General features: G+C 36.1%; 2 long non-coding RNA genes across 3 annotated transcripts; both read left to right on the top strand.

The window, feature by feature from the left end:
• The first annotated feature begins 603 nt into the window (after positions 1-603).
• On the top strand, positions 604-1,852 carry LOC140281916 (uncharacterized). Of its 2 annotated transcripts, XR_011909802.1 has the most exons (4): positions 604-685; positions 878-951; positions 1,062-1,115; positions 1,242-1,852. It is a non-coding gene; the product is annotated as an uncharacterized lncRNA (long non-coding RNA). The 2 variants fall into 2 exon arrangements; XR_011909801.1 differs by lacking the exon at positions 604-685 and having other exon boundaries at positions 821-951.
• A 3,937-nt stretch (positions 1,853-5,789) lies between these two features.
• Positions 5,790-7,074, top strand: LOC140281786 (uncharacterized). Its single transcript, XR_011909787.1, has 3 exons — positions 5,790-6,119; positions 6,294-6,347; positions 6,592-7,074. It is a non-coding gene; the product is annotated as an uncharacterized lncRNA (long non-coding RNA).
• The last annotated feature ends 7,017 nt before the right edge of the window (positions 7,075-14,091 follow it).

Raw genomic sequence — 14,091 nt, 5'->3', positions numbered from 1 at the left:
GCATATACAGTATGTTTCCATTGTTTCTGTTGTGTTTGTTACCACAACAGAAACTGTTTTTGTTTCGTTTCTGGAAACTGCACCTACTTATCACAACGTTTGTGAGAACAGAAAGTGAAGGTATGGCTCACGTGAACAAGTTGTAATATGAGAACGGTGTCAGCAGGAGTATGTAAAGCACTTGTTTTATGGCAGATTATCATTTCTTCAAAAATCCCTTGTACAGCAACTCAGCAGCTCTTCTTTCACCCAGCAGGTAAAATCTGTAACACTATACAGTAGGATGGTTTATTCAAATACACTTAAACTTAAACTTAATGGATTATAATTTTCTCTTTAACTTTCAACACTTTCAACAACAGCAGCGATGGCAGCAACAGCAACCTTATCTGGCAGCAGAGGAGTGACTGGTGCCACCAAAAGCCCGTTTGTCTTCTTTTTTCTGCTGTGTCTGGTTTACAGCACAAGTTCACTGGTTTTCAAACCAGATATGGTTAATGGACTCTTTATTAATTTTTTCCTGAAAAAAAGGCACCTGAATCAATGAATGAATTTCTATTTTTTATGTACTTATGTTAACATACATTATTTTAATAGGAGTCTTACCATCTTTGTCAAAAATTTCAGGAAACATTATTGGAGAACCTTCAGAGAGCATTAGCAGACTTATCCAGACAGAAGGTGGGTCTCTGTGTTTCTCACTTGTTGGCTGAGAAGTTGAAGAAAGTTGAAGTATCTGATGCAATAGTTAAAACGGCAGTTGAAACGAAGTGCATTCAAATTAATACACTTGGGATGTACACCTGTGATGTACACAACCTTATGTATGATAGGAACTTCAGATAGAACTAAAAGTTTTATTTTATCTATCAGACAGAAGAAAAGAGGAGCGATGAAATTGCCTCAAAACTGCTGGATGCTGCAAGTTCTCTGACGAACGAGGATGAAATAGTATGAAGTTTTTCTTTAACATCCTTTTGTAATATAAAACAGAAACATCTTCCTTGGCATAAACTCAAAATTGGCATGTACATTCATAAGCTCTCTGTGGTAAATTTCAGGAAATATTTGAGGTTTACCTTCAGGAAGCGGTAGAGGAAGCAAACAGACAGAAGGTAAGCAAGTCTGCCTTAATGTTGTCTACGAGTTATTTGAGAAAGCCTGCAAATATGTAGACATTAAACAAAAGTTGTTCATAAAATTATGAACTCCACAACTAATGAATTTTTCCCCTGTCTCAGGCAGAAGCCCAGGGTATAATTGAGTCCACCATAGTACAAATGGATGTACAGATGACAATGTTTTACACTGTGGAAATACTGATGCAATCACTAAAGAGGACATCACCACATGAGTTGGAACTGCAAGAAATATTCAATACAGCAAAGCGCGTCTTTAAGAAACTCAAACTGTATTTATATCTAAAGAAAGAAGGTCTTACTGAAAAAGGAGAGGACATTGAAAAAAAACTGAAAAAACTTTTAGAAATTAGAAACTTCAGACAGGATGTTCATGCTGAGCTGTAACAGTTTGCATTGTCTCTGTTGTTTTGTTATCTGTGCAGAAATGTGTTGCTTTCTTGCTTATGATGAGATTGTTTATGAAGAAAATGTGAAGCTGCAACATGAATTTAATGTTTGCCACGATCATACATGTTAGAGCCCATTGGTAGATGTAACAACTTTGAAATAAAGGTGCACATTTGGTACCTGGCCTGAAGATATATTTTAGAATGATGATGAACATGTTCTTCCTTTTTTTAACAAGTTTTCTTAAATGCATTGTTGTGTTTCTTCACTAATTACTCTTTTTCCGTAAATCAGTTGTGTACTTCAACAAAATGCCATGAATTTGAGATAATATAAAATGATTATACAATAAACATTTTAAAAAACGTGATTCACATATTTTTTGTCTTATGCCTCCTTAATGCAGCCCCACAATATGAGGATCAAACTCTCTGAAAATGCTACCAAAATAAATGAGGGCAATACATTTGTTGCTTTGTGTGCTTCCAATATAGATTTTCCAATCATCTGTCCTCATATGGGTACACAACTAATTCAAATTATCTACAACAATAGGGTCTCAATCATGTAAATTTGAGGTCAAGTGTGATGAATGCATTTTGTAGTTAGACTTGAAAATTGTAATCCAACATTTAATTATTACTCGCCTATAGTCTTGCTTTTCTGCAGGTATATTGATGCATTTTCTGGCATACTCTAAACTTCGACAAAAGAAGTTAATGATCATCAGATCCTTAAAATGATGCGTTGTCATTCACAGCTCTTGTGATTCTGTACCCAAATGCCACAGAGTCACAAGAGCTGTTATAACACTATGCTGTTGGCAAGATGAGCATTAAATGTGATTTTGCCCTTTTTTCGACCGAGTTGAATATACATTCATATCTCATAAAAGAAGAACTAAGATATCTGCACTATTTGCTTTCTGTCACAGCATTACGGTTCAAAGATAACACACACACAAGGAAGTTTGTTTTCACTTCTCAGAATGTGTTTACAGGAAATTGTGTTGGTATATTCCAGTAAAACAAAATTGGTAAATATGACTTCCGAGAAGTGAAATCAGAAATGAATCATCAGCGTCATTTGTAGGCTGGCCCTTCATGTTATCTAATAAATCTAGAGACGCACTCTAAAAGACTCGCATTGACTCGCATTGATAAGTTGTGCCATTGGGAAGGTGACTTTAGGAATATTTAAAGCATTTTGTTGTGCCTCATTCCATCATATCTTGCAGTCATCTTCTACATAACAACTCTGTCTCCAGTTCAAGGTATGGTAAAGAATTTTGTGGACTTTAAGAAAGTTTTATTGATATTACTATTGTATGTGTTCTTTTTCAAATGGGGAAAAAACTCAGCCTCACTTCCTATACAACTCTCTTATTTTGTTGTTGTTGTGTTATTTGGGCATACAAGCTTATTCATGGCAGTGATGGCAGCAACAGCCTCACATGGAGGAAGAGCAACAGCCGGTCTCAGCAGGACCAAAGGCTTCTTCATGATATTTACTCTGCTTAATCTGGCCTGCGCTGTGAGTTCGCTGATAGACGAGGACCAGCAGGTAAAGATTTCCTCATTTGCATAATCAAACCATAGCACTTTCAAATGGTAAATGTGTGAAATTGTGATGATTTTTTACTTTTCTTCATTTGTAATGTAGCACTCAGTTGCTATGTATCATGTTACACCTGCTGCTGTGATTAAACGCTTCCAATGCAAATGTTTGTTGATGGTCAATCTGGATTTTCAGGAAGAGCTGCGAGAAAACATTCAGAAGTTGCAACTAGAAACAGTGAGAGAAAGGGTGAGTGAAGAAAGTGTAAATTATCCCATGGCGTGTTTTTCTTACTATTTCAATTTAAAAAGAAAGAGCAATAAACAATAATTTATTTACTAAGTTTTTTTGTTTGTTTGTTTTTTCCAGGCTGACAACATGTTAGATAGTATCTACATTTCAGATATAATGGAGGAAGTTGTACACCTAATGGACTATTTAACTGTAATTGTCAAGCGTGCAGTACCAGATTTTCCTCAACTATTGACACTCATGGGGGACCTGAAGACCTTCCTGGAAGCAAGCCAGGTTTATATAGAAAAAGAACAGGAAAAAAAGGATGAAAAACTCAAGAACAATGAGGAGAAACTTAAACAGGTGGAGAAGCTGATATCAAACCTTGCAAGACAGAAAGCTGATTTGTGATTAGCTTATTAGTGTCTATGAAATTAAATTTGATGTGAATGTAAAGCTCCTCTTTCTCTACAAAAAGCTTTATTTTTCATAAAATTTCTTTCTCATCTTCAAATTTGCCAACCACAATAAATATCGTAGAGACTCCTTTTTTCTTTGATATTCTTTATATGTGTGTGTGGATGTATATATATATATGTATATATACATACCGTATATGTACATTTTCCATATGTTGAAAGTATGTTTATAAGTGTATATGGTTTGAAAATGAAATCAATAACCAAATCGCTGACTTGTCATTAAAAGATTCTGACTTTTATTTATCAAATGACTGAACTTACTAGCAAGTAAGACAAAGAAATTGTTTATTTTATGAGAATAAATAAACTTTCAAAATGCACTGTAGAAAACATCTTTGAAGCAACTTTTTGTTCAGTTTTGAATTCCGGTGACATTTCGTATGCTTCAGCTTTAACTCTTGGGTTTATATGTTGATTATCACTCTGCATTTTTTCTGCAGTTTCGTTTCAGTTGTATTACTCATCACTGTGTTATGCCAATGATCATCAGATCCTTAAAATGATGCGTTGTCAAAATGCATTCACAGCTCTTCTAAATCTGTGCCCAAATGCCACAGAATCACAAGAGCTGGAAAAAGAGTTGTTAAAGTTTGCTGGAAGTATCTACAATTAGTGCAAAGAGTAGTCAAGTTGGCCACAGAGTAATGGAAGGATATGACCTGATGTCGCCCAAACGCCACAGAATCACAAGAGCTGTCATAATACTATGCTGTTGGCAAGATGAGCATCAAATGTGATTTTGCCCATTTTTTCAAAAGATTTTCTCTTACGGCTTTAAATACGATGTACAAGTTAAGTTTGAGGCAAATGGTCCATCCGGCCAAGTAGCCGTCCATACTCTGACCTTAGACTAGTGCAGTTCTTAAGATATCTACACTATTTGCTTTCTGTCACAGTATTACAGTTCAAATATACAATACAGTACAGTGCAGTTCACCAATGATGGGCAGTAACGCGTTAGAAGTCACACGTTACTGTAATCCGATTACTTTTTTCAAGTAACGAGTAAGGGATTACAAGTGCAAAAACAGTAATTGGATTACTGTTACTTTCCCGCAAGCAGGATGCGTTACTGCATTACTAAACCGTGATTTTGTTTGTGAGAGTGTCTCATGACAATCACGTCTGAGGGATGCCACGACAGATCAACAGCAGATAAAAGGGACAAAAACATTAGTGTCCGCTGTACACTATGCCTGGAAAGAAAATTTTTATCTACAGTGAAAAATTCCACCTCAAATCTGAGCAAGCACCTAACAAGCTGGCACAGGAATGCAAACTCACTGAGAAACCCCCATTAAACCCCACTGACATGACCGCTGCGGCTACCACATCCAATTTTTATTTATGCGCACCTGCAATGTGAAATGAGCTGCAGGAACATTTCAAGGTTTTACTTTTGTCCACTTTATCTGTTTGTCTGTTTTTGGTTTTAGTGGTTTCAGTTCTTCTTCATTAACTAATTTGTCTCAAGTGTTTTATTGGTTTTATTTTTCACATATTTTTCTTTCATGTTGTTTTTTAGAACATTTTTGTATTTTGCTTTTTTTTTGCTTGTTTGTTTTTTTCTTCCTCAGCTAAACAAGACCTTCGTTTCCTAATTTGTGAATTTACATAAATGAATATAAACTTAGGCACTTCCACTCTGGGCATATTCTGTTGCCTTAAACAAAGATAATCTTGACTCGTCTTGTGAAGGAAGTGTTTGGTGACATGAAATCTTTTAAAAGACAAAAATTATGATGGCTCTATTAAATGAATTCAGACCCATATACTGCCCTAAAATATGTCCTTGAATGAAATTACAAATTTCTTTGTCTTCAAAGATGTTTCATTGTTGTCCGAAACTGTCCGATCTTGATTAGATCAGATCGATTGTGAAATGGAATGCTGTCTGTTACTTTCTGTTGTTTTTACTCTGTCACAAAACAGAGTGTGAGGTAATGTGATAATGAAAGTGAAAAAGAAGAAGCTGTTACAGCTGAGTGCCAACATGCGACAAACATTGTCAAGAGTATATAAGGCGTTTGCGTTGGGTCGTCTCAACATTATCTTCGCCATCATCTATAGAGCAGCTACTCTTTCACCTCTCAAGCATATGATCCTTTAATCTGACTACATTTACTGTAAATATCAGTTTACATTTTTTTTCTCTTGAATTTTCAGAGTTTTTTCCATTGAAGCAGTGATGGCAGAGGCAGCCTCATCTCGAAGCAGAGGAGTGGTTAATGTCAGTGCCACCAAAGGCCTGTTCCTCATCCTCTCTCTGTTGAGTCTGGTTCAAGTCTCAAGTTCACTATTAGACAGCGACCATCTGGTAAATTAACTCTTCATTGACATTGTGTCTTTTGTTCATTTGTGACATTGTGTATTTTTTTCAAATCATTCAATTCTGTTTCTGTAACTCACCATGATCTAACTGGAGTTCAGTTTTTAACATGCAATAGCTGAGCAGCCGTCTTACTCATGTGCTCTCTCTGGAACATTTCAGGATATACTACAGGAATACTTTCAAAAAGGGAAAGTAAATGCTGCTATAAAGAAGGTAGGTCAGTCTCCTTTTTGCATATTTGTTGGCTCAGAGGGTCTGTATGTATGTGGGCATATATTTGTAAAGGCATGAAATCACAGCCTGCATTTCATCATATTCAATGACTCGATACATTGCATGCTAACACAATGCAGTTCATGACTGTGCAAGACTGCAATGTATTAAGCAGAATGTACAAGAATAAATTCAATTTTGGAAGTATGTATTGTATGTAATTGAAAAAAATAATGTCTTCCAGGCAGACCATGAGTATCAACTTAGTGTCCAATCAAAGAATTGGAAGGAGGAAATGGAAAAGCTTTATCCTGCTTTGTTGCTACTGAAAAAAGCAACCAATCACTCTCATCTACATGAAGGACTGATGAGTATCATTGACGACTTTTTACACCAAAAGAAGCAAAACATTGCTGCATTTCAAAAGGCAAGAGAAGAGGAACTGGAAGAGATTTGGAAGTTCATAGAAGACCACGATGCACTCCATAGTGAGCTGTAACAGTTTTTGCGTCTCTTTTGATTGGTGTGACTGCATTGTGTAAGGCCGACTTTTTAAATCTGTTTTACAATCTGCTTTTTAACCCTAACCCGATGAAATAAGGAAAAATCATACATGGTATTGTTATGTATAAAACTAAGGTATAAATGTTGGTGTGGTGTTTGGCCAGTGTGTCTAAGAATTTAGCTATTTTTCATAAATCAAGAGAGTAATTATAAAGATCAATATAAAATTAAGCGATATCATGATGATCTGTGACAGTTTCTGGGTCTTTGTTGTGTATCTGCCTATTATGAGAAGTAATCTCCATTTAATTTAAGACAGCGATGTGTTGCTGTTCTCAACCAATAATTCTTTGATCTGTCAATCTTTTGAGTTACATTGAAAAAAAAATCAGTCTGAAATTAAGCTCAAATAAAAGCAATGATTATAGTTTTTTGTCTAATGTCTTCTTATTTTGACATTAAATAAAACTTTTTATGCAACTTTTATGTCTTCTGAACTTATATATTCTCTCTTGGTCTCATATTATGAATATAATACAATTTATTGAGACTTGTTGAGATTTTTGTTTTCAATCAAATATGATTTAAAGAAGAAAAAATGCTTTTTCAACACTGACATAGAAGTTGTGTTGTTTGAGCTACAAAATTTGAAAGTTGACTGAGGTCCCCAACTGCTGCATGGAAAAATATCCCAAATCCCCAGTGGGATGAAGAGGAAATTTAATGGATGTGTGACAGGAGATGGAAGAATTTGAAATCATGTCTTCCTTTGAGTCTCATAAGTAATGTGAGATTGCTAGTAAATGAAATGGACAAGGTTGGAGCCTTCATGAGGACACGGCTCCATACTCCATAACAACAGAAACCATAACTCACACTGTAACTACTACTTTCCTGTAAAGTGCACCTGCCAAGAACCATTTATCTTATAATCAAAGTGAAGGCAGTAAACACAGGTGAGTTGTAAAATAACATAAATCTCCATGGGAGTAAACCTGAGTACATCCGTGTTTGGAAAGTACCTCTACATAGCAGAACAAAGGCTGCCAGTTTCTCAACATTATTGTCATGTGAAAAATCTCAAGCTTGACACGTGTGCTGCACCTAGTCGTGGTTTCTAAGCTGTGGCTGAACTGGATACTTGCAATTTTCTTTGTCATCAGTTGTCTCATAGTTTGTGGTCAATTAAGGACATGAAACTTTTGTTTCAAGTAAAGTTATGAAATTACAAAAACGGTGCAATTCAGCAGAAAAATACCTCATGATTTGGTGAAAAAAAGTCCATGGAATTAAAAATGTAGCTACTTATTATTTTTCTTTTAGTAATTTTACATGTATGATTATTAAAGAAAAATAAGAGAGAACATTCCTGCTAAATAAAGGATGAAACTTGGTTGAAATTGTTGTCTTTGTCTTCTTTATTGTAAGCCCAAAACTTGAAGTCTAGAGTCATCAAAGTGATCTCAATGGCATTTTTACTTGTGCTGCTCAGCCTAAATCAGGTAAAGGTATCACTGAAATACAGCCACTTATCCCTGAAAAACAAGCAATGTCTATGATTATGATTTATAGGAATGATGATCGTTTTTTAGGTTAAATACCATTACGCTCTACAAATATAAGAGCAGAAGACCGGAGCTCTTAGTCACTTGCTTTGCTGGTGTTTTATTCACTGAAATTATGTGAATGAATTACAGTTGAAGGTACATATAGGGTCAGAGTTCCTGTGTGCTGTGGACCCAAAAACTCTGTCAAAGGAAACCATGAACAGTGAGCGGTAATTAGAAAAGTGGATACAATTTATCAGGAACAGGTGGCAACATGACGATCTGAAGACAAGATATGGGTAACTGAGGACATCTAGAGACAATGAGAGGTAACAGCAGAGAGAACTTCACTTGGATTAAACCAGCTGCACACCAGGCAAGAATTCAGAACAGAAAATTTGACACGTTAATGTTATTAAGCAGTCCATAAGGCTCAATTAATCCACTTTATGAAATTACCTTACCTCCTACTTGACCTGCTGGAAGCCCATCCGCCAAAGTACTGTTGTGTTTGAAATTGAGGTTGATTTTCTTGGTTTCCATTAAGGTTCGTTTGTAAGGATCCGCTCTGTCCTGGTACACCTGTTGCTCCAGGTCTGAAGATCCGCTGCATATCCTCATCGACCCCGCTAAGTGAGGGCCGTTGGTTATTACGGTTTGAAATTTCTGACCTTGTTGTTATCACATCGGAAGAGGTTAAAATGTTTTTTAAAAGGCCAATTTCTTCATTGATACGGTCCCGGTCGACTATTTTCACGTTACATGCAAATTGGTCCTCTTAGAGGAGGTGGGACATTGTCCTTGAGATTCCGCTGGAGAGACACATCCTGTACATACACCAGCGATGAGCCAATCAGAAACTGAAAATTCAAGTTGACTTCAAGTCATTTGTGAAAGTGCATAACGATAGATAAGTGTAATGACAAATAAGCTGTTTGGTGTCCATTCATATTTTATCTTTCCCCATCAGGATGAGCAAATACCACAAATGTCCATGTTATCAGATCAATTGACTGAATATATGAGCCTCCTAGACTCAATGAAAGCACTGTTGAAGAATTATGAGAATGGGTTTCCCTCAATGAGTTCACTTCTGGAGAACACAAAGGTCATGTTGGAGAAAACCAAGAGTTACAGTGACAAGAACAACGAGAGGTTTGGTGTGGAAAAAGATGGCATGGAAGAAAAAAATGAAGCGAATTGAGAAATTTATCAATTTCCTTGACGAGCAGCAAGCTGAATTGAGACTTGTCTAAACTTGTCTTTCATGCTGCGTTTGTGTACTGAAATATTTTCTTGAAAAAAATGTACATTTAATGCACAATAATGCTGAATTCAGCAAATAGGAGACTATGAGTGAAAATAAACACATGTAATGATTGTTTTTAGTTCTCTCAAGAGGATTAATGGATGTTTTCCCTGATTTTCAAAGAAAAAAGATAAAGTTAAAGTGATAAAGAGGAGAAGCTCCTTTTATAGGAATGATGATGACGATGATGCTTAAATGGCATTGCACTATTTAAGAAGTGTCTCATCGGATTGATAGTTGCGGGCTGCACGGTGGTGTGGTGGTTAGCACCATCACCACACAGCAAGAGGGTTCTAGGCTCAAGGAGTTGTTAAAGTTTGCTGGAAGTATCTACAATTAGTGCAAAGAGTAGTCAAGTTGGCCACAGAGTAATGGAAGGATATGACCTGATGTCGCCCAAACGCCACAGAATCACAAGAGCTGTTATAATACTATGCTGTTGGCAAGATGAGCATCAAATGTGATTTTGCCCATTTTTTCAAAAGATTTTCTCTTACGGCTTTAAATACGATGTACAAGTTAAGTTTGAGGCAAATGGTCCATCCGGCCAAGTAGCCGTCCATACTCTGACCTTAGACTAGTGCAGTTCCTAAGATATCTACACTATTTGCTTTCTGTCACAGTATTACAGTTCAAATATACAATACAGTACAGTGCAGTTCACCAATGATGGGCAGTAACGCGTTAGAAGTCACACGTTACTGTAATCCGATTACTTTTTTCAAGTAACGAGTAAGGGATTACAAGTGCAAAAACAGTAATTGGATTACTGTTACTTTCCCGCAAGCAGGATGCGTTACTGCATTACTAAACCGTGATTTTGTTTGTGAGAGTGTCTCATGACAATCACGTCTGAGGGATGCCACGACAGATCAACAGCAGATAAAAGGGACAAAAACATTAGTGTCCGCTGTACACTATGCCTGGAAAGAAAATTTTTATCTACAGTGAAAAATTCCACCTCAAATCTGAGCAAGCACCTAACAAGCTGGCACAGGAATGCAAACTCACTGAGAAACCCCCATTTTCCCCCACTGACATGACCGCTGCGGCTACCAAATCCAATTTTTATTTATGCGCACCTGCAATGTGAAATGAGCAGCAGGAACATTTCAAGTTTTTACTTTTGTCCACTTTATCTGTTTGTCTGTTTTTGGTTTTAGTGGTTTCAGTTCTTCTACATTAACTAATTTGTCTCAAGCGTTTTATTGGTTTTATTTTTCACATATTTTTCTTTCATGTTGTTTTTTAGAACATTTTTGTATTTTGCTTTTTTTTTGCTTGTTTGTTTTTTTCTTCCTCAGCTAAACAAGACCTTCGTTTCCTAATTTGTGAATTTACATAAATGAATATAAACTTAGGCACTTCCACTCTGGGCATATTCTGTTGCCTTAAACAAAGATAATCTTGACTCGTCTTGTGAAGGAAGTGTTTGGTGACATGAAATCTTTTAAAAGACAAAAATTATGATGGCTCTATTAAATGGATTCAGACCCATATACTGCCCTAAAATATGTCCTTGAATGAAATTACAAATTTCTTTGTCTTCAAAGATGTTTCATTGTTGTCCGAAACTGTCCGATCTTGATTAGATCAGATCGATTGTGAAATGGAATGCTGTCTGTTACTTTCTGTTGTTTTTACTCTGTCACAAAACAGAGTGTGAGGTAATGTGATAATGAAAGTGAAAAAGAAGAAGCTGTTACAGCTGAGTGCCAACATGCGACAAACATTGTCAAGAGTATATAAGGCGTTTGCGTTGGGTCGTCTCAACATTATCTTCGCCATCATCTATAGAGCAGCTACTCTTTCACCTCTCAAGCATATGATCCTTTAATCTGACTACATTTACTGTAAATATCAGTTTACATTTTTTTTCTCTTGAATTTTCAGAGTTTTTTCCATTGAAGCAGTGATGGCAGAGGCAGCCTCATCTCGAAGCAGAGGAGTGGTTAACGTCAGTGCCACCAAAGGCCTGTTCCTCATCCTCTCTCTGTTGAGTCTGGTTCAAGTCTCAAGTTCACTATTAGACAGCGACCATCTGGTAAATTAACTCTTCATTGACATTGTGTCTTTTGTTCATTTGTGACATTGTGTATTTTTTTCAAATCATTCAATTCTGTTTCTGTAACTCACCATGATCTAACTGGAGTTCAGTTTTTAACATGCAATAGCTGAGCAGCCGTCTTACTCATGTGCTCTCTCTGGAACATTTCAGGATATACTACAGGAATACTTTCAAAAAGGGAAAGTAAATGCTGCTATAAAGAAGGTAGGTCAGTCTCCTTTTTGCATATTTGTTGGCTCAGAGGGTCTGTATGTATGTGGGCATATATTTGTAAAGGCATGAAATCACAGCCTGTATTTCATCATATTCAATGACTCGATACATTGCATGCTAACACAATGCAGTTCATGACCGTGCAAGACTGCAATGTATTAAGCAGAATATACAAGAATAAATTCAATTTTGGAAGTATGTATTGTATGTAATTGAAAAAAATAATGTCTTCCAGGTAGACCATGAGTATCAACTTAGTGTCCAATCAAAGAATTGGAAGGAGGAAGTGGAAAAGCTTTATCCTGCTTTGTTGCTACTGAAAAAAGCAACCAATCACTCTCATCTACATGAAGGACTGATGAGTATCATTGTCGACTTTTTACACCAAAAGAAGCAAAACATTGCTGCATTTCAAAAGGCAAGAGAAGAGGAACTGGAAGAGATTTGGAAGTTCATAGAAGACCACGATGCACTCCATAGTGAGCTGTAACAGTTTTTGCGTCTCTTTTGATTGGTGTGACTGCATTGTGTAAGGCCGACTTTTTAAATCTGTTTTACAATCTGCTTTTTAACCCTAACCCGATGAAATAAGGAAAAATCATACATGGTATTGTTATGTATAAAACTAAGGTATAAATGTTGGTGTGGTGTTTGGCCAGTGTGTCTAAGAATTTAGCTATTTTTCATAAATCAAGAGAGTAATTATAAAGATCAATATAAAATTAAGCAATATCATGATGATCTGTGACAGTTTCTGGGTCTTTGTTGTGTATCTGCCTATTATGAGAAGTAATCTCCATTTAATTTAAGACAGCGATGTGTTGCTGTTCTCAACCAATAATTCTTTGATCTGTCAATCTTTTGAGTTACATTGAAAAAAAAATCAGTCTGAAATTAAGCTCAAATAAAAGCAATGATTATAGTTTTTTGTCTAATGTCTTCTTATTTTGACATTAAATAAAACTTTTTATGCAACTTTTATGTCTTCTGAACTTATATATTCTCTCTTGGTCTCATATTATGAATATAATACAATTTATTGAGACTTGTTGAGATTTTTGTTTTCAATCAAATATGATTTAAAGAAGAAAAAATGCTTTTTCAACACTGACATAGAAGTTGTGTTGTTTGAGCTATTTTCCCCTCATATCTCTGACACTTTTAAACATCTTTTATGATCCGTTACCAAGCCGACAGATGAGTTGTTTACAAAATTTGAAAGTTGACTGAGGTCCCCAACTGCTGCATGGAAAAATATCCCAAATCCCCAGTGGGATGAAGAGGAAATTTAATGGATGTGTGACAGGAGATGGAAGAATTTGAAATCATGTCTTCCTTTGAGTCTCATAAGTAATGTGAGATTGCTAGTAAATGAAATGGACAAGGTTGGAGCCTTCATGAGGACACGGCTCCATACTCCATAACAACAGAAACCATAACTCACACTGTAACTACTACTTTCCTGTAAAGTGCACCTGCCAAGAACCATTTATCTGATAATGAAAGTGAAGGCAGTAAACACAGGTGAGTTGTAAAATAACATAAATCTCCATGGGAGTAAACCTGAGTACATCCGTGTTTGGAAAGTACCTCTACATAGCAGAACAAAGGCTGCCAGTTTCTCAACATTATTGTCATGTGAAAAATCTCAAGCTTGACACGTGTGCTGCACCTAGTCGTGGTTTCTAAGCTGTGGCTGAACTGGATACTTGCAATTTTCTTTGTCATCAGTTGTCTCATAGTTTGTGGTCATTTAAGGACATGAAACTTTTGTTTCAAGTAAAGTTATGAAATTACAAAAACGGTGCAATTCAGCAGAAAAATACCTCATGATTTGGTGAAAAAAAGTCCATGGAATTAAAAATGTAGCTACTTATTATTTTTCTTTTAGTAATTTTACATGTATGATTATTAAAGAAAAATAAGAGAGAACATTCCTGCTAAATAAAGGATGAAACTTGGTTGAAATTGTTGTCTTTGTCTTCTTTATTGTAAGCCCAAAACTTGAAGTCTAGAGTCATCAAAGTGATCTCAATGGCATTTTTACTTGCGCTGCTCAGCCTAAATCAGGTAAAGGTATCACTGAAATACAGCCACTTATCC

Source organism: Leuresthes tenuis, unplaced genomic scaffold, assembly GCF_036924035.1.
Source record: "Leuresthes tenuis unplaced genomic scaffold, fLeuTen1.0.hap1 SCAF_22, whole genome shotgun sequence".
NCBI lineage: Eukaryota > Metazoa > Chordata > Actinopteri > Atheriniformes > Atherinopsidae > Leuresthes > Leuresthes tenuis.
This window is presented reverse-complemented; position numbering and strand designations above follow the sequence as displayed.